The sequence below is a fragment of the Dasypus novemcinctus genome, chromosome 16, assembly GCF_030445035.2.
Source record: "Dasypus novemcinctus isolate mDasNov1 chromosome 16, mDasNov1.1.hap2, whole genome shotgun sequence".
NCBI classification, from domain to species: Eukaryota; Metazoa; Chordata; class Mammalia; order Cingulata; family Dasypodidae; genus Dasypus; species Dasypus novemcinctus.
Genome location: NC_080688.1, coordinates 77780948 through 77801731, shown reverse-complemented (window position 1 = coordinate 77801731; position 20784 = coordinate 77780948). Strand labels below are relative to the sequence as shown.

At 42.8% G+C, this 20784-nt stretch overlaps 1 protein-coding gene across 2 annotated transcripts in view; it reads right to left on the bottom strand.

Moving 5' to 3' along the window:
• The window catches only part of CDH20 (cadherin 20), a 201156-nt gene extending 188804 nt beyond the window's left edge, over positions 1–12352 (bottom strand). The window contains exon 1 of one of the 2 annotated variants that reach the window (XM_058277840.2): positions 12236–12352. The gene's annotated coding sequence lies outside the window, so the exon portion shown is untranslated. The remainder of the gene's footprint in view (positions 1–12235) is intronic. The other variant, XM_058277839.1, reaches the window with a different exon arrangement.
• Positions 12353–20784: the final 8432 nt, after the last annotated feature.

The following is a 20784-nucleotide window of genomic DNA, read 5'->3' as shown; positions in this document are numbered from 1 at the left end:
AACGGTTCATGAATTTTTCTAGTTTACCCTGAGAAATTATCAGACTCTGGGGGAATAAATCTACCCTTTCATTTTGGTTTTGGGTTGGATTTGCAATGAGAAGGCAGATGGTGGAAGCCAGAAGTTTTCCTTCTTTTCTTTTTTTTTTTAGCTGGTTCCTCATAAAGAACAGATTTGCCAATATTCTACCTCTTGCCTAGAGGGCAGAAATGGAGACCACTGGTTGGTTGTTCAGGTAATCCTGATGTTTCTCACAGCTACTGCTGAAAGTGATCATTTAAAAAGTCTGTACATTTCAAACCCTTCAGTCTTCAGCCTTTTTAAAAGCATAGGTTGCAAGCAGGTTAAAAATAAGCTCTACTTCCCCCAGCACATCACAAGGCCACACCCAGATTTGCAGGAGTATACATACAATGTAGTCATTCTCATTTCAAAAAGATGAACACGTTTCCCCATTTCCACACGACCCTATTTTACTCCCCTGCTCCCGGCACCCTGCTCGCTTTCTCCTCTCTTAGCTCCAGTTGTGCTCTCCTGCCCCTCGCCTTCCAACCTTCGTGCCCCTCTACCTTTGAGCTGTGGGAAATGACATGTAGTCACAGCCTGGATTTCTCGTTTTTTTGTGGCTTGTGAACCTGACCACGCAGTGATGGGAATGTGGACTTAGAGAATTCCCAGCACTGAGCTGACATGGCAGGGGGTTTCAAGGGTGTGTAAAACCCTCAGGCCCTTGGGGTCGATAAGCCCCCACCATGCAGGGCGACCTCGGGGAGAGATGCCCTAGGAAAGGAGCATGCCCACTTTCTGCTTTGAAGAAGACATTTATTGAGACCTAAAATGTACCAGTGGACCAAAAAAAGGAAAAGTTTGAAAACAACTGGAGCCAAGAAACAGTGTTGTAGACAGTACTGAAAACATGAAATAACACATATAAACCTAATTTCCAGAGTTAAGCTTATACACATCCAGGAGGTACCTTTACCATTATTATCAATTAATCAAACTATGCTTCAGTTCTTTCATTGCACAGAACACTAGGAGGGGGAGAGTTGATGTTTGGCTCAAAGCACATCATGAGTTTTTAGAAAACGTTAGCAATATGTCCATCTCATAAAGAAGGAATAGCATTTTCTATGAATTTCTCAAAGTCTCTAGGGAGCTACCTGGAGTTTCCCTCTAAAATTATACCCCAAAAATCCTATATTTTCCTGGAAGGAGGCTATGGTGGTGGGGGGAGAGGGGGTAAAAAACATATAAGATATAATGTAGATGCTCCTAGGAAAATCATTTCAAGTTTATTGACAGCATCTCATCTCATCTCCTTGATTATAGCTTCGTTGACAGCCAGTCATTTTGTATGCATTGAATCCCTTTGAAACAATTCAAATGCCAACTTTCCCTGGAACCAGAGAAATGTTTAACAGAGATGGTGTCTTTGTTTTTGTGTTTTTGATAGTAATAAGCCTTCTGAGGTCTGTTAGGTGTCCTTTACAGTTGTTAGTAGGGCAAACACTTCCAGGGTTAACCCTCTCAGAACCTCCTCCCAGTCCCTACCCATCAGACCCACAGATTTATAAAATCATAGGAGCTCTAAAGGAACAGAAAACAAGGGCAAGAATACAACTGATGAACCACTGGGTTATCTGGTATACCCAGTAGAGGGTAGCCCAGCACCAGTCTGCAGGGAGGAAGTGTATAAGAGCAGTTTCCAAGCTTGGACATCTGGACTTTACTTGTCAGCTTCTTATCTTTATTTTCTTTTAAGATTTATTTTTATTTATCCCCGCCCCCCACCTACCCAGCCACCAATTGTCTGCTCTCTGTGTCCATTTGCGTTGTATTCTTCTGTATCTGCTTGCATTCTTGTCAGCGGCACTGGGAATCTGTATCTCTTTTTGTGTCATCCTGCTGCATCAGCTCTCCATGTGTGCAGTGCCACTCCTGGGTGGGCTGTGCTTTTTTCTCATGGGGTGGCTCTCCTTGCAGGGTGCACTCCTTGCACGTGGGACTCCCCTATGCAGGGGACAACTCTGTGTGGCAGGGCACGCCTTGTGCGCATCAGTATTGTGCATGGGCTAGCTCACCACATGGGTCAGGAGGCCCTGGGTTTGAATCCTAGACGTCCCATTGGTAGGGAGATGTTCTATCAGTTGAGCCACATCTGCTTCCCTCTTATCTTTTTAAAAATTGATTTGCCAGATTTCCAGGTTTATCTGTAGTCAAGTCAAAGGCCAAAAACACTTCTCAAGTCAAATAGAAATTAATTTGATCATTAACAATTTCACATAATCCCAACTTCTTCTGTTCTGTCAATTAGTGTACATAATGATCATTGAATTAAACTATATAATTAACCTCATACCTACTTAGATTTCTGGTTTGGGCAGACCTCAGAAGAAGAAATGTGTGTGTCAGAGTTTCATTTTATTTTAGTATTTCCGTGTTCCTTGAAAAATTCTACTTATACTCATAAATAAAGAATACTTGTCAGAAGCTATGTTTTTCAATTTTTAAAAAACATTTTTTCCTGGGAACCTTCCATAAATTGTTTACTGTTCAATATGGCTGTGACTTTTCAATGCAGTTCCTTATTTTTGATGCCTTCAATTTGCCTTAAATATTTCTTTTACCCAGTAGTAAATATATGAAAGATTTCCATTTATCTCAAAGATGCAAGAGTTATCTTTGGTATCTTCCTTAGTATGTTGATAATGGTGGGGGTTGGAAGTGAGGAAGAGATGTTAGCACATCTTTTTCATTTAAAGGCTGTATATTGCATTGAAATAAACTCTTAATGATGCATTTGTTCTCTACACTTAAGAAAAATAAAAGCAAGTCTTAGTGATCATTCTTTTTTCTCCTCTGTACATCCTCTCTCAGTTATTTGCCAAGCTTTAAGGTCATTGACACTTCTCAGAACTATGAATGAGGGTAGAGTTGGTTGCTACAATGGCTTTCAACACACATTAACTCAAGGAACTTGGAAAGTCTGGGGCCAGGTACTAGCAGGGTTTGTCTGGAATATTCCTCAACACTCACAGGATCTATTTGATCCCAGGCTAGACAAGTCTAGAAAGGTTGGTACCTCCATTTCCTTCCCATTTCATTTCCTACTCCATGCTGTCCATATCACGCAAAGAAACTATCAGATCCCACATTCTGGGTATATCGTGTGATCTAAAGCCTGACTTCATGATCCCACACTCTATGTGCCATACTCCTTAGAGTTGTAGAGATATTTTCCATGATCAGTCTTCACTAAGGAGACATCTGGGTTCTTGATTTAGAATATTTCTCACCAAGACATAGATCAAGACCACTGTCTTCATAAATGTTTCCCTCTATGAAATAATCTAAAAACCCAGGGGAATTCTGTGAATAAAACATGGGTTTGCCAATCTCCATGCTTTTCACTTCACAAAGTCATATAAATGTTTTTTATGCCACAGTCTGACATGGTGGAACAATATCCTGATGAGTAAATGTTATGGTAAAAGGCTCAGCAGGGCAGTTATTTTATACATATGGCTGGGCAGGCTGTGAGCAGGCAGCACAAAACTATTTCATTAAAGCAGAAGACACCCATCGTTGACAGATGAAGAAATAGGCTTTTCCTCAGCTCTGCAAGCCCCATGGCCCAGCAAAGCCTCCTACCTTTCCGCAAAACAACTCTTTCCACTGAGAACTTCTTAAGATGCCATTTTAAGTCCCATGAATGGCCTGTCCCCTCCTACAATCAATCCTTGATGCTTTGCAGGAATGATAAGCACAGAACTGTGGACGTCAATAAATGTTTAAGTGCATGTAAGCACCAGGGCAGCAAGAACTTTAGAAAGCAAACACTGGAATGTGCTTCAAATCTTTGGCCGATTATTGCCTGGAATGATGGGCCCACAGCAGCACTGTCTTAAGAATAAGAAGTCGCCAGATTCCGTTTGCAAAGCTGACATTTTCCTCCACTAAATCAGAGTTACAAAGGCCGAAACCAGTGCTCTTCAAGCAGAATGGTTAGACCACTGTCTTTTTGGTGCTGAAATAATAAAAGCAGAGAAAGTAATTTCAAAAATCACTTTGGTTTTATGAAATTATCCAACATGATTATCAGATTCGCCATTTCACTAAGCACCATAGTTCAGAAGACAGCACAATCTCTAATTACATAATTATCTTAAAAATAAACTTGACCATTTGAATGTCCTGAATTTGTGGAAATCAAAGTTATCAATATTACTTTCATTACAGTACTTTTCAGCCTGGAGGTCTCGGTTTCCAATTCCCTAAACACCCTGCAGTACACCAGACAGCTCCCCCAACCCCAAATAGAATTTTCTAGGCAACACTACTGAGGTTGAGAGGCAGTGGTTCAGACTTCAAGCTGAGAGTACTGGGTTTGAAACCTGCCTGTAGTGCCCACTTAACTCTATGCTTCAGTTTCTGCATCTGCAACATGAAAAGGTTCACAACACTAACGTCACAAAGAAGATGCGTGCGGTGATGCATATGAATCACTTAGCATGGAGGTAAGGGCTTATGTAGTTATTTTTATTGCTTGGTCTGCTTTCTCTCTGAATGCCACACATTTTAATAAACATGAGTAAAATACATAGATGCATTCAAAGAAATGTATAGCAATTGCGTATCATGAAGAAACCTCTTGCTTTTCTGTGTTTAATGAAATAACTCTCCATAATTTGATGAGCAAATGTTAGCCAGCTCCATGAATTGGCTACATTCTCTGAGCTTAGCTGCCTCAGGTATCTAAGTAGGATACCAAACTGCCAAATGGATTCTCTATTTCCAAATATGAGCGTGCCTCACTTTTCTATATTGAAATAAATGTTCCCGATATTTGGAGATGAGAGTGTAGGCTGAGGATAAAGTAGATACAACTAGAATAGCTCAAAATTACGTTAATCATTTTGGTTGTTAGATACCATTTGCTTTAAGTTTGATGAGTAGTGATATTACTGATCGCACAAAAATCTTAGTTAATCTTTATAAGAGGAGCATCTTTGCAAGTTGTCAGTGTGTGCACAGTGTGGACATTGATTTAGATTCTTATTTAATATTCAAATAAAGCCAATAAGACATATTATACTCTCAACTGTGGTTCCTGCTTTCAGTAATGTAATGACAGTGTCTTCGCAAATTCATACACCAGATGATGCCATTGGTGCAAGCAATCAAGGGATTTGATAAAGAGAGATATTGGATATTGTATTGTATTTTGTGGGTTTTTTTTGCCTTGGAAAATGAAGATGGAAGAGCATTTGGGGCTGTGTGTAGCGTAGGCACAGAGGTGCTGTAACATCCAGTTGGTTTTTCATAGTCCTTCCCTCCCCCCAATTTGAAATATTGGTAAGTGATGGCGCCCACTCTACAAGGCCCCTCAAAACATTTGCATGGGAAAAAGACCTCAGATGCAAAGACCTAATGCTCATTTGCATGTATTTTGATAATCTTATCAGAGTGCCAATAATCTTTCAAATTAAAAAACAAGCAAACAAACATATTTGGTTGCCTTTGACAATCTAGATGAAATTACTTCTAAATGAAATTGCTTTAGCCACTTTCTAATTAAATTACCAAATGAAATTACTTCTGTTGGTTTAAAAATAAATTGTGGTGAGTTCATATTATTTATAATGTGTACAAATTAACCCCATATTAGGGTCTGATAAGGGGATAAAAGGCTCTGACTTGATAAAATGAAACAAAGGGATAATGAATATGATGTAAAATGCACACTGCTCCTTCAGCATATATGCATACGATAACTTTTACCACAAATTTTAATAAATACATCTAAAATACTTATACTTGGTTGCACTTACAATGTCTATCCAACAGTTTTACATAAGCTGTTACTTAATAAGCTGTATTTTAATTTACTGGTGTAAGGTGAGAACTGAAACTTGGTTCCATCCCAAGGTATCAACTATAGAAGGCAAAAAAGCTGTCCTGTGTATCATTCCAAGCTATTTTGACCACAACCCTTACTCGAATGCTAGCAAAAGACTCTGGAAACAAGGAGTAATTGAATCTTCATGCTAATTCTATACAGGTTTTCTCTTGACTACTAGGTCCCAATTAGAGCAACATATTACACTAGGCACTGTTCTCTAGGAAAACACTAAGAACACCTTGTTCATTTAGCTAAGGTCAGACCTAAAAAAAGAAGACCGATGACTGACTTATAGATATATTAATTTCTAATGAGTGCTTTTATATTTGGAGGTGGAAGGACAAGATAGCTTACTTGAGCTGTAAATCAGGCACAGGAGCAGGTAACAAATGTAAGTGTATTGGCTGCAAATAATTTCAATGCAAGGTATGAAGGGTTAAATTTCTGTCCTCGTGCCAGCTGTTGAGCACAGTGGCACATTCGGCTGGTCCGGCCTGACCATTTAGCCATATGTCAGACAAACTCCTATGACAGCCAGATGTAGCCATGGCCATGGAATGAAATGAGCATTTTATTAATTACCCTTTAATTAGTTGATACAGCAGAGAACATGCAGTAATTTAGTCATAATTGGTCTGACTAAGGCTCAGTACTTAAAAGGGATGGAATCTGTTTGTGTGATGACTTGTTAGGAAAAATAACCATGCAGTGACAGTACCATTTTTATTATGAAGTTATACTGTGCATCTTTAACAGTTTATATGTGCAACAGCATGTTCAATATTTAGGGAAAACTTAAAAAAAAAAGAAAGCCTTTAAATTAAAGTCTTCCTATATCTTTACTTCCTTCATGCCCACACCAGACTATTGCCTATAATTTTTACTAGTGGACACAAGTATAGCTCACCTATTTAAAAAAAGATTTAAAGTAACAAAGACCATTTGAGTATTTGCCTTAAGATATTCCAAATTCATTTAAACTTGCATATCCTATTGATTCTATTTTATTTTATAAAAATAAAACCAACAAATATTTATTGTGAATCTACTACGTGTAAGTTCTAGCGAGGAGCTATAAAAGTGTAAGGAAGGGAAACGGACTTTGGCCCAGTGGTTAGGGCGTCCGTCTACCATATGGGAGGTCCGCGGTTCAAACCCCGGGCCTCCTTGACCGGTGTGGAGCTGGCCATGCGCAGTGCTGATGCGCGCAAGGAGTGCCGTGCCATGCAAGGGTGTCCCCCGCGTGGGGGAGCCCCACACGCAAGGAGTGCGCCCGTGAGGAAAGCCGCCCAGCGTGAAAAGAAAGAGCAGCCTGCCCAGGAATGGCGCCGCCCACACTTCCCGTGCCGCAGACGACAACAGAAGCGGACAAAGAAACAAGACACAGCAAATAGACACCAAGAACAGACAACCAGGGGAGGGGGGGAAATTAAATAAATAAATAAATCTTTAAAAAAAAAAAAAAGTGTAAGGAAATATCTCTCCTACACAAGATACCTCTTTAATGGCATTAAGTCATACTAACGTCTAAGCTTTTGATTAGATTGCCAAATATTCTTATAAATAGCAAAGATATTCCTAAATAGTCTTATAAGTAGCAAAGATATTCCCATTTTCAGGCAATGCTGTGCATCTTTCTGACATTTCTACTTTGTATGACCAGCCCTTACTTGGGAAGGAGAAATAAGTGGTATTGTCCTAACTTTGCTTTATATATATTTTAAAGATGCTCTAATTTATAGCGTCCCTTAGTTTATTGTGTTATTCACTGATGTATTCCTATACTAAATGTACTCCCTTTCATGACCCCTTACCCGTTTTGTTGTTGTTGTTGTTGTTTAATGACTTACACCTTGAAGTGAACTGGATCATTTCTCTTTTGCATTGTACTTGCGTAATGCTTGGAGTTGAATGTTCTTAAGACTCTAAAATTAAGTTAATCCATATGTAATTAGGAACAGTTTTAACTAGACAATCTTGGTAAGCAAGAGACTGGCAGAGTATTCTGAAAATCTATTTAGCAAACCATGAATAGTAATTAAATGAAAAAACAAAAAATTCCCTTTCAGATGTGTTGTCACCATAATTTACTGTGGCAATATGATTTCTCTATTTTTAATTGTTATAGACAGTGCATTTTGTAAAGTGATATTTGTTCTTCTGAGAGTTAGATAGTTGCAAAACTTTGTACCATTTATGCTTTCTTTAGCATTTCAGCAAGTATACTGGCTTTGCGATCCCTTTTGATTAGTGATGGATTGAAAGAAACTCAAGGTTAGAAAAGATAGTTATATACCTCTTAAGCAAATGAGGCAAAATGGGTATCTCAGAGAAACAAAGTATTTCTCTTTGAGACTTTATGACCCTACTGTTAATTAATTATGCTATCTTAATAACATAGTGCTTTTATTCCCAGAACAATTATACTTAACATTGACACTTAAAGATGTTCCTTTTTAATTCAAATAAAGAGAACTTTGCTCCATATTCCATGTCAATATTGGAATTCAGGGAGGGTTTGAAATAAGTATGTGGTTCTTCATTCCTCTCTTCCCAGAACCTCATGCTTAATGCTCTCTACAGTTCCCTCCTTACATCTTCATTTATAGAAATCATTTCAGAAGGAATTTATGGCACTGCCATCTTTTGGTAAATAACAATAAGTCACAGTCTGCTGCTAATAATAACTGTGGATGCTCAACTGCTTATAATCACCTTTATCAGTTAACATACGTTGTCTTTTGTGTCGAAATTAGTATAAAAACACAGACGAGGCTATTTCTTCCATTAAATATGAAAAATTAATCAGTGTAGGCAATTTGTTTCACAATAGAAAATAATTAAATGTCCAAAACAGAATATTTACTACTTAAACCTAATATGCCTGTGTGAAAAAGTGTTGGGGAAGCATAGAATCTGGTGCCATGTACACACATTCTGGTTGAGCTGACCCTGAGGTTTGCACCTAACTAGAATCCAATAACCAAGCATACCTAATTTATCACATCCTACCATAGTTCCACATGCTGTTTTTGGAGGATGAGACATTTTGTCCTTATCCAGAGTAGAAGAACCTGGAAGGAAAAAAATGGCAGCAGTCTATACCGGCTTTCCAGTGTTCTAAGAGATACGTTTTGTTTGTTTGTTTTGGACAATCAACCAGGATTTTCCAAAGTGCCACCGAAGTGAGACAAGTGAAAATAAAAGTGATAAATGTGACTTTCCTATTTCTCCCTTGGTCTTATTTTCGCTCCTCAGCACCACTGATCGCAGCACCACCAGATCAGAATGAACAATTAACTGTCTAATTATTCTAGTCACACCAGCCCACAATGAAATCTTTATTCCATGTTTACAGCAATCTTTGGCAGGGGCTGTCTTGCTGTTTCTAAACTAAGAAGAACTGCCCTTTGGCTCCTCTCGGCATCAGCTGCCTTGGTTTCAGCACTGGATGCCAATAAGCAGACTTCTTTTTCTTCCAAAGTGGACTTGTTTTTTGTTTGTTTTTTTTTTTAGGGTGAAAAGACCTATTCTCATCACCCCCCATATATTCTGGCTGATTTATGTTCTCGTCACTGCAGCTCTTCCTTCCGTATCTCTTTACATTTTTCCTCTCTCCATAGAACACCACCAGGCAAAACCCTATTTTAAGTCCAAAACTGTAAAAAATGCTGAAACAAACAGTGCTCACTACTATGAGACAAAGAACACAACTACTGGTTTATGGGTAGAGGGAAGTCAAGGAAATCCCTCCCGCTTCTCCAAACTGCTAATTTTCTTGCTCAAAAGGCATTCAATAATGTCTCCACTTTTCAGTGGATCTCTTGATCACTTCCAACTATTTACTTAAATTCACCAGCAGCTGTGGGTCTTTGAGAAGCTTCAGAGTTTGTGGAAATTTTAAAAATATATAAAGGGGTTGAGAAGGTATGTCTGTCTCTTTGGAATGGCAAGCGAAACCTATTTCATTGCCAGCAGACAGGGAAAGAGAAATTAACACTAATCCAAGATAAGAGGAAGGCAATACCTTTACCAGATGGGGGAGAGGGGCAGTGGTGGTGGTGGGAAACGTCCTCTTTGGACCACCTGCGGAGTACCTTTCTTGAATCTGAGAGCAGAGGACAGCTAAAGCTGCTGCCCTAAGCTGCTCAGCTGCCTCTTTCAGAAGAACATTTTGCTGTTCTTTAAGGAAGATGGCATTTTCTTTCCCATTCCACTCTCCAAACCCTATGTGAAGGCTCCCCTAACAACCCTTCAGTCTCCACTCTCAGCCCCTTAGCACTTACTACATTCACATTGCCTCTCTGGTGAGAACTGGGTCATAAAATTTTACAGGGCAGAAAGGTAGAAGGGGGCGTTTCAGTAGTATAAACACTGATTAAATTCCCGGGCAACTCTCCCCAAATGAAAGATAATTTTTCTACAAGTATGCACAAGAATGTCAAGAATGCTAAGTCATTTTTATGTTTGTGCTTTCCTTTTCCATTTTAATTTTACCCTGCCACATGGCCCACATGCTAAAAAATGTATCTCCTTAACCTGCAGAGTAGCAAACTTTTCACAAAACATAAAAATTGTGTATTTTATAGGCTGTCCTTTCTCAAGATGTCAAAGCTTTTTTTTATTGGATACAAAATTAGATTGTCTTATGGCAACTGTCCTGTTAGCAAAGCATTGCTACTCATTCATTTGCAAATAGGGACAATCAGAAGCATTGGAAAGGAAAGGTCACACCAAGGCAGTGGCAACAACCTAAGTAGGCTCTGAGAGCTTGGTTTCAATTTATAATACTTCCCACTGGCACTTCATTTGTCTCTCTTTTTTTCCCTGGCTGGAAGGGATCTGGCCTGCCTGGAGGCTTGACCTTAGCTCTCCCGCTCAGTTTAACTCTGACATGCAGTTCTCCCACGCTCTTGCCCTGTTTCCTGCCAAGCCTGCGCCCTGGAGGAGCTCTGGCCAGGACCCCAGCTAAGGGGAGGCAACCACAGGTGGCCCTGGTGGACTTCCTCCAGCTTGGAGAACCAAGCCTGTCCTGCCTGGGAGCATGCCCAGTGGAACTGCAAGGGTGCCACTAATTTTCCAGACCGTATAAACACACAAGAGGCAAAGATGGATCAAGTGTGGGGTTCACTAATGGCAGTGCCTCCACGATTCCCCAGCCGGATGACGACGAGGAAGGTGAGGGGATGGAAGCATAATACTCATTTTTGGCACGGGTGCCAGCCCATGTTACAGCGGTGACTGTTGTTTTTGTTGTTGCAAGTAGATCCAGTTCTTTAACTGGCTCCCTCACACCAACACAGTCTGGGGGGGCGATTTCCTTTGGTGGAGAGACAGACACATCAGACGGTCAGGGGACATTTTGAGTTTCCAGACGACCTATGAGACTCAGACGACAAAATCCTTCCTGGCGTTTTGGTGCCAATAACAACAGCACAAGTAACAAACAGTAATGCTAAAAGCAGCACTCCAGGAAGCTCATCCAGGCGACCAAGTGCCCAGCCCTCTGAGGCCAGCCCCTCTTGCTCTGCCTGGTCTCAGCAGGAGGAAAAGGCTCAGGGGCTGCCCGCGGGGTCCCCTCCAGACTCTACCCGGGCTCTGAGCTGGACCACCAGGCAAAGGCTCCCGCCCCAGCCCCAGCCCAGAGCGTCTGTCCTACGGCTCCGCGCAGGTGGGAACTCCGCGGCGACGTGTCCTTCCCAAAACCGAACTTCCACCCCCCGACCCCCTCACGGCCCCTCGCCCGCGGCCCCCTTTCCACACAGCGACGACCACCGGCGAAGCCCAAACAGCCCCCGCGCAATTCGGAGGTTTCGTGAGTGTCAGGACCAGGGGACAGGAAACCCGGGAGTTGGCGATGTCCGGCAGGTGGCGGGGCCGAGAGTCACCACCGCATTCTCCCCCCGGCCGCGGAGCTCCAGCTGGGGCGCGACCGGAGACGCCGAGCCGGGGCCCACCCCGCAGACGCCCCCCGCCGGCCGGGCGCCTCGGTCTCGGTCCCCTTCGCGGCGCGCGTCCCCGGGCAGGGAAGGCGCCCGCGGGTCTCCCCGGGGCAGCCCGCGTCCCGGGTCCCGGTGGCCACCCCCCGCCGCGCGCCCCCCCCCCCCCCCCGCGTCTCGCCCCGCTTCCCCGATCCCGGAGGGCAGCCCCCCCCTCCCCGCGCCCCCATCCCCAAAGTCCGCGGAAGTGGAACTCGGGCCGCCCGCGGGCCGGCGGAGGCGGCGGCTAGTTGCGGGGAGAGCGGCGCGGCCCGCGCACAGCGCCCGAGCGCCCCGGCACCCTGACCCCCGGGGCGCGGGGCGCGGGGCCCGACCCGATCCCCCGCTGTACCTGCACGGCCGCCGCGGCTCCGGGCACCTGCGCTGCAGCCTCCTGCCGCCTCCGGGGCCGGCGTCCCGCTCACATCGCCGCCTCCGCCGTCGGGCGCCCGCTGCCCCGCGGCGTCCCTTCGCCCCCGCTCGCGGCGCCGCCCCCGCCCCCACCCTCCTGCCCCCCCTGTCGAAAGTGGCACAGCTTTGCCGCCTTCGGGATCTTGCCACAAAGTCCCCGCGCGGTGGCCGGTGCCCCGGCCCGCGGCCCCCGCGCTCGCCCGGCCGCTGGGCAGAGCCGCCTGGCCCCGCTCACCGGCCCCCGAGCGCGGCGCCCGCACCGCTTCCCCGCCCTCGCGCCTTCCCTCGCCCGAGTGGCTGCCGCCCGCTCGAGTCGCGGGGCTTCATTCCCCTGCTCATGAATATTCTGACGGAGGCTAATGCCGGGGAAGTAAATTGAATTAGCCGATTGGTGCAGGAATGTGCGCGCCTTGCTTCTGGGGAACTGTCTGGAACCCCACTAGAGGAAAGCAATTAGCGTCGGGTTGGCACCCTGTGGTTTAGACCAGCCAGGGGCAAAACGGGTTAATTCTTTAAATGCAGTTTAGATAGCGCGTGCAAGTGTGTAAAGTCCTCTATTGGCTGAGAGCGTAAGGAAATGTTAGGCGGGGGAGGGAGAGGAAAGGAGGCAAGTGCGGTGGGGGGAGGGGGGTGTATTTGCACCCACATTCCCCAAGAAGTTGAGGTGACTTCACAGATAATGGATTCTCAAGAGGTGGTTGAGGAGGACAGAAAAGACAGGCAAATAGCATCAGAAAGGAGATGAGTGCAAATCTGCGTTTAACCTTGACCTTGTGATGTTAAGGACTCTGTTTTAAAAAGGGAGGGGTGCTGTCAGCTGGGGAGGGCAAGCTCCCTTATCACTTTTAAAGATTTTCTCCAAAGGTTCAGAATTCCGTCCTTGGTTCTCATATTAAACCCCAAACCCAGAGCTCTTGGGGGTAATCGGGGTCAAAAGTTTCAGAGGTGGGAACTGAGACACACACCACACCGCCCCCGTGTGAAGAGCAAAGGCAGAGCCTTTCTAGAAGGCTGTTCTAGTTCTAGGGACCAGCTATTCTCATTTCTGGGGTCAAACAAAGTAAACGGGAGGACAGCCTCTCTCTTGTCCTGCCTGCCGCTCTAGAAGGCCAAGTTCTTCACAAGCTCTTGATGACAACTTGGGTTTCCCGGGTGGGTGGAGGGGGCCATTGCCTGCTGGGGCATCCACTTCTCTTTACTGTCTTCAGCTACAGAGCGCCTGAGATTTCCTCCCCCTCCTACTGCCACAGTGACTTTCTAGTACTGAAAGTTATTTTGATTGAATTGATAGATTACTGAATGGTTCATTTGTGCAAGTGCTTTGGGGCAAAATGATCTATGTGTATAAATAACTGATAAAATTTTATATGAGCATAACCAAGAAACTCCCAAGTGGCAGTAGAAAGAAATATCCTGACTCAGGCAAGTGTGCCAGGTCTTAATATATTCCAGTCAGGACAAGAACAGGAGCTCACAGTTATAGCAGTGATTATTAATATTAGAGCAGAGAATGATTCCTGAACTTGGGACAGAATCACATGATACACAAGCCGTCTCATTTAATCCTTCCAACTACTGTGTTTGGTATATACTATTATTTTCTCCATTTTAGTAGCTGAGGACGGTGAGGTTCAGAATGTCAAGTCATATATTCACATCACCAGCTCATAGTGGTGAAGAATTTGCCCCAAAGAGCCTGATCAGTTCATTTTTATCTAAACAAGAACTAGTCTTTTGATGTTTTTACTATTATTATTACTATTAGAGAAGTTGCGGGGTTACAGAAAAATCTTGCAGAAAGTTAAGAGTTCCCATATTACTCCATTATTACCATTTTGCATTAGTGTGGTACCTTTGTCACAATTGATAAGAGAATATTATAATTTTACTGTTAACTATGGTCCATAGTTTACATTTAGGATTCACTATTTTTCTAGGTGTTTTGAGTAACTTGTTCTTTTTCTAAAACAATTTTTAAATAAATTTTTAGAGAATGTTTGAATTACATAAATGTTACATGAAAAATATAGGAAATTCCATAAGGCCCACTTCCTCCCCCTCCCACATTGCCCACATTAACAACATCCTTCATAGCGTGGTACATTTGTTACAATTGGTGAACACATATTGAAACATTGCTACTAACAGTGGACACAGTTTATATTATAGTTTACACTCTGCCCCACACCATTTTATAGGTGATGACCAAATGTACAATGGCCTGTATCCATCATTGCAGTGTCATGCAGGACAAACCCAATGTCCCAAAAATGTCCCAGTGTTAACCTATTCTTCCCTCTCCCTTCCCTCAGAACATTTGGTGGCCACTCCCTTTCTATCAATGATAAAAGTTCTTCCATTGCTGTAATTCTCTTTCAGTCCTTTAGTAACTTGTTCGTTTTTTCTTTTTAAAGATTTTTAAAAAATTTATTTCCACCCCCTGTGTGTTCTTCTGTGACCGCTTCTATCCTTATCAGCAGCACTGGGAATCTGTGTCTCTTTTTGTTGTGTCATCTTGTTGCGTCAGCTCTCTGTGTGTGCGGCACCATTCCTGGACAGTCTGCACTTTCTTTCGCACTGGACGGCTCTCCTTACAGGGCTCACTCCTTGCGCGTGGGGCTCCTCTACGCGGGGGACACCCCTGCGTGGCACGGCACTCCTTGCGTGCATCAGCATTGCTCGTGGGCTAGCTCATCACATGGGTCAGGAGGCCCTGGGTTTGAACCCTGGACCTCCCAATGTGGTAGGCTGATGCCCTATCTGTTGGACCAAATCTGCTGCCCAATAACTTATTCTTGATGATTAATTCCTTGCCAAAATTTGGAGGGAAAAAAGATTTTTTTGATGGATACATTCAGTAAATACTACTATTTACGAGTTCCCCATGGACATCTGAATATTTCATCTCCTAACACATTGTCCAGCACATAGTACACACTCAATAAGTACTTGAGTAAATGAATGCCACCAGTAATTTTTTCTAGTGAAGTTTTTCCAGGCCTAGATTATAGTTTACCAGACTGCTACGACAAATACCACACAATGGGTTTGGCTTAAACAATGGAAATTGGTTGGCTCACAATTTTGAGGCTAGGAGAAGTTCAAAATCAAGGTGTCAGCAAGGCGCTGCTTTCTCCCTAAGTCCGCACCATTCTGGAAGCTGGCTGCTAATGAGCTGGGGCTTCCTTGCCTTGGGTCCCTGCTTGCCTTCACAAGCCACTGTCCTCTCCTTTATCTTCTGGATTCCCAGTGACTTCTGGCTTCCGACTCTTCCCCATGACTTTCTCTCACTATGTCTGAATTTCTTCTGCTTATAAAAAACTCTGGTGATACAGATTAAGACCCGACCTCATCCAGTTGGGCCACACCTTAATTAAAATAATATCTTCAAGAGTTCTTATTTACCATGGGTTCACACCTGTAGGAATGTAGATTAAAATTAAGAAGATGCCTGGGGTATACATAACTCAGTCTACTACACTTGTCAATAAGGTAAGAACAATTATGTTTTGTTTTTCCCTCTTTTTATGGGTGAGATGTCATCTGGTTTAAGTAGCTTTATCTTTAAAGAACTGAAAAAATGGATGATAAGATTGCATTAATGCAGAATAAACAGATATTATATAGGGGAGCTATTTTAGTATTACAATTTTAGGGGTAAAAATGATCAGCTTAAATCTTCAAATTCAGCGGTTATTGACAGTCTATTAAATGCAAGGTATATATCTAGTCAAGTGTTTTCTATTGAAGTTCACAGTTAAATTATTTAAAACAGTTGACTGTCTGCCATATTTTATTCTCAGAAACTTTAGATGATTTAAAATCCTTTGTAAACAGAATATAAGACTGATTTATCTCCGTGCTAAATACTTACCGTTTTCCCTGTTACACGTGATTTCTCCTTACAGTGCTCTGTTGGACTCTCCTTTGGAGGAGAATCCTCTTAGGATTGAGAAACAACATTTCATGGAAAAAAGTCTTTGGGCGTTGGAATATTTACTTTTAAAAATATGTTAACATGGTTTTAGAGCCCATAAAATGCTCTAGGGATGAATACTTTCCTTGTTTCCTCACCAGCCTCAGTGGGCAGTGTGGTGGGAGGACACAAAAAAGCCAGTGGTGGGACACTGGGGCTGGACTGTGGGTGTTGAGCTCCTTTGGACAAATCACTCTCCTTTGGAGTGAAACAAGTCTGTGCCTCAGCAAAACAGAAAATAATGCCCTATTTATTGGGGGCTTTGCCATTTACACATTGTTCATCCAAATGCTACTTCGTTCCATTCTCCTGGGACCCCTGGGAATTCAGCATTGTTATCCATAGTTAATGGCCAAGCACTTTCAAGTTCACTGAGATTCAGTAACCTCAGAGCTTCTCCTAGGGAAGGCTAGAACAAGAACGTTTATCCAGTTCCGAAGTCACCTTCTCCAGGAAGCTTTGTCATCTCCCTCTCTCCAGCACCCCCATCCCCAACTTCTTTTTCCTTTAGCAATAAAATTCCCTCCTTTGTGCTCCCCTAAGACTTCTAAGATATGCAAAGAAATAAAGCACGTGTGTGTGCTGTCGCCGCCTCTAAGCAAAGCAGCCTGAAGCGGGGCACCCTGTCTTAGTCGTTCCTGTATTCCTGCATTTTAGCTTAGAGCAGAGCTTGTAGGAGACACTCAGAAATGAAACCCACACCAATTCTAGCACATATTGGCTTTACTGGGTTATTAGGATTAGATGAAATAGTTGACAGATGCTTTGGAAATTTAGAAACACCATGTAATGACATTATTATTATCATTATTATTCAAAATTAGATTCAGAAACAAATAAAATAATTTTAGCCTTGACCTCTGGTCAGTAAACGCTATGAGTGAGAAAGCAGTTTGATAATTTTTATGGCAGCTCCTGTTATTTAGGACATGGATGGATAACACTTGCTCAAATTATAATCATCTGGTTAATAGTAGTACTAAACTGGCCCATTAAGCAAGACAGTATTAGACTGGGAAAGGTGAGTGAAAGTGCGTGTGTGTGTAATCTTTCTGCAGTTGAAGAGCATTTTCTGTGGAGAGCTGTATTCTCTGGGGGGGTGGGAGCGGGGTGAAGAGGACTGTTTTTCTCATACGGGATGATCCTTATTAAGAACTCCCAAAGTCACAGATTTAATGACCGACTGGGACTCCTGGCCCTTGTTCAATGTCATTTTCACTACCCCGCACTGACACTGACTGGCAGCCACTGCCTCCATGGTGTGGCTTATGGTTTTGCGATTGAGATGAGAAATAAGCAGCTGAACACCTCCTTATTAGCAGTCTCCTGAGTCAGCTCACATTCTTCTAATGCAATTTGAGGATCTAGATTATTCAGTATTATCCATTCAAGATATTTTTGGATTTGTAATGATAATTGTTTAGCAGAACTAATGACAGTGACACACTAAAAACACTTTAGTGGCTTCATAGCCTGTCTTTTCCATAAATATTCATTACAGAACAGTTGTTTTGGTTAACACACACACACCACACAATCAGGCATTCCTGTTCATCTGTATTAGTTCTGTAGCAGTCATGTACAATTCAGATGTTCCTATACGGATTTTACTAAGGCTGCTCCCCGTTTTGTGTTGCCTTATTTTTTTTGTTTTTCTATAACAAACCTTATTCTGTGCTTTGAATTTATGGGCTCATCAGTGAGTTTCGGTCATTCTCAGGAGAAACTGTTTCCCTCACTGCTAATGCCTGTCAATTCCTTTCTCCATCTCACTGTGTTTCTGAAGAGAATAGAGAAAAACGCCTCCCACCACCATCACCTCCGAAGAGACTAGCCATAGAAACATACAGTGCTTGTGCCAACGTTCTGGAATTTGCCACTGCTGATCCATCCAGCTGAATCTGACCAGCTTGAATGTAGTCTCCTTGCCATGGACCAGGTGCTGTGCTGGCTACTGGCGTTGTTTCAAGGAGATATACAACCAGCGACTGCTCTCAGGGTGCTTACAATCCAGGAGCGGGACCCTGATATTTAGCACAATAAAAGAATCGAAGGCAGAGACTGATAGAGTTTATTAAAGGATCAAAAATGAAATTCTGTTTGAGTCTGGAGTAGAGAGAGATTCTTCTCAGAGGGGAAGGAGAAGTTTCCATTGAAGAATGACTCTTGGCCTGGGCTTTGAAGAATGGACATTATTTGGATATGAGGAAAAGGGTATTTATTTGTCATTTCGGGTTGAGCGACCTTCCGTGGTGGAAGCTCGCGGCTGGGAAAGCACAGGACGGATTTGAGGGACTGCTGTGACTGCACTGAAGCCACACGACATCAGGGAAAGGTGAGACTGATGAAGGAGGTGGAGGCCGGGGGGGCCCTGGAGATCCTGCGGACAGATGTGTGTGTTGTTCTGTAGACAATGAAGTAGGTGTCCCTTTTGAGCCAGAGCGACACAACCGCAGCTGTGTTTATATTTGAACATGGGACATTTCGGAGGTGGGAGACTTGAAGCAGCTGAAGCAAGATGTGTTAATGGCCTGAACCAGGCGAGCAGCAGGCGGGCCCGGGAAGCGGAGTAGAGAGAGGAGAGAGTCATAGCGTGCGCGTCCACGTTATGATGAAATAAAGCTTTTCTCTGCCTGACCTGGTTGTCTCTGTCTCAATAAGCCTCTCACATACGGTGCACACACGCATGCGCAGTGAGCTACTCAGGCGCATGGCTTACAATTTTCCCCTTGTGTCTCTGTGCCAGTTTGTTGGCACTAGATAACTACTTGCTATATGGAATCAAAAGCAACTGATGCGGGGCAGGAGAGAAAATGAGGAACTGCCAAACATTGATGCTGGATAGTGTTTGATTTCTGTAGCCAAACTACAATTTTTCTCCTACGTCCGTTATTACTTGATGTAATAAGGCACGGTTGGGGTCGAAGACAACTTCTGGTGGTAGAAATATCCAAGAAAATGAAAATACCGGGTGGAGCTGGTGGTAGACACACCCAGAAGCCATGTGGCTCGTCTCTTGAGGTCTGAAAAAGTCTCATGTGCACTTCTGGACATTTGATCAATTTAGTCATTTGTCAATCTTAGCCTTGCAAGGAGGTGTGATAGGCAGAATAATGGTCACTCAAAGCTGTCATAACTTCAGAATCTGTGGCTATGTTAGGTTACCTGGCATTAATGGGGCTAATCAGCTTACCTGAAACCAGGGAGATTGCCCTGCATTGTCCACCTGGACCCAGTGTAATCAAAAGTGGGCGAGGGGTGCAGGCATGTCAGAGTTAAGGCCATGCTGGCTGTGGCGATGGAGGGAGGGGTCACCGGCCAAGCAATGGGGACGCCTCTTGAAGCTGGAAAAGGCAAGGAAACAGAATTTCCCCTAGAGGCTGTAGGCACCTTGATTTTAGTGCAGTGAGACATGTCTCAGCTTTCTGACCTCCAGAATGGTAGGATCCTGAAGTTGTGTTGTTTCAAGCTACTGCATGTGTAGTGACTTGTTGTATACAGAAGGCTAACTGATATACTTATTATTTTGGATGCATTTTTATATTTTAGAGTACATAGCTCCCCAAACTATACAGGCTATGGTGTATGAGGTCCTGATATTCAACTATAAAAATACATGGTTAGAAAATTTCAAATCTTGGTCTGCTTATAGTATACTTCAGACTTTAGTGGCTTGAAGGTGGATTTTATGTTTTCTGATTGTGTCATACTATGTGCAAGGAGGGAGTCAGTTTTCAATTAAGTTTCCCGTATAGCCTGTCACACAGTTCAGCACTGGCAACTTGGGAACTGTGAATTGTGCAGCATGAATATATGAAAATCATCATATATGTATACAACCTTGTTGGAGACATCTGATTTGAGTTTTACTGAAACAAAGCAATCACATTCAAATGGTCATATTTATAATTCACATTCAGGACACATATCTTTTGAAAGAATATGTTCAAGTGATTTTAAAAAAATTTTCATTATTGTTATTTGTATTACATGGCTTGTATGAGATGATTAAAAATCTCAGATATTAGAGTAGTAATAATATTAAATATTAGATCTTCATATTAAAAAAAAAAGTGTTAGTTCCTGAGAGGGAATTTCAATACTTTAACAATGTATGGTGTTTGGCCTATAATTTTAGTTGTGATGTTTCATCAAAGAATAAAGTAAGGGACAGAAAGAAAAGTTTGAAATATATTCACTGTTAAATTCACATGTGCAGTCAGCATGACACATATGCATAATAATCATTCCTTATTTGTAACAAATCCTTTAACTGGGCAAGGTGCATGTTATTAAAAAATACACTAATTCCTAAAATTAGCACAAACTATGTAAATTAATTTTTGAACACAAGCCTCTGGTGAGTAAGCTCCTCACATATAGATAGAATTGCCATGATTTTTGATATCCAACTATCACCAAATGCTAAGAGAACATAAAGCAGCCTAAAAATAAAGTATAAAATAGGATGACTAATTTTATGTGGAGAGGTTTTGCAGTGGAAGGAAACTCAA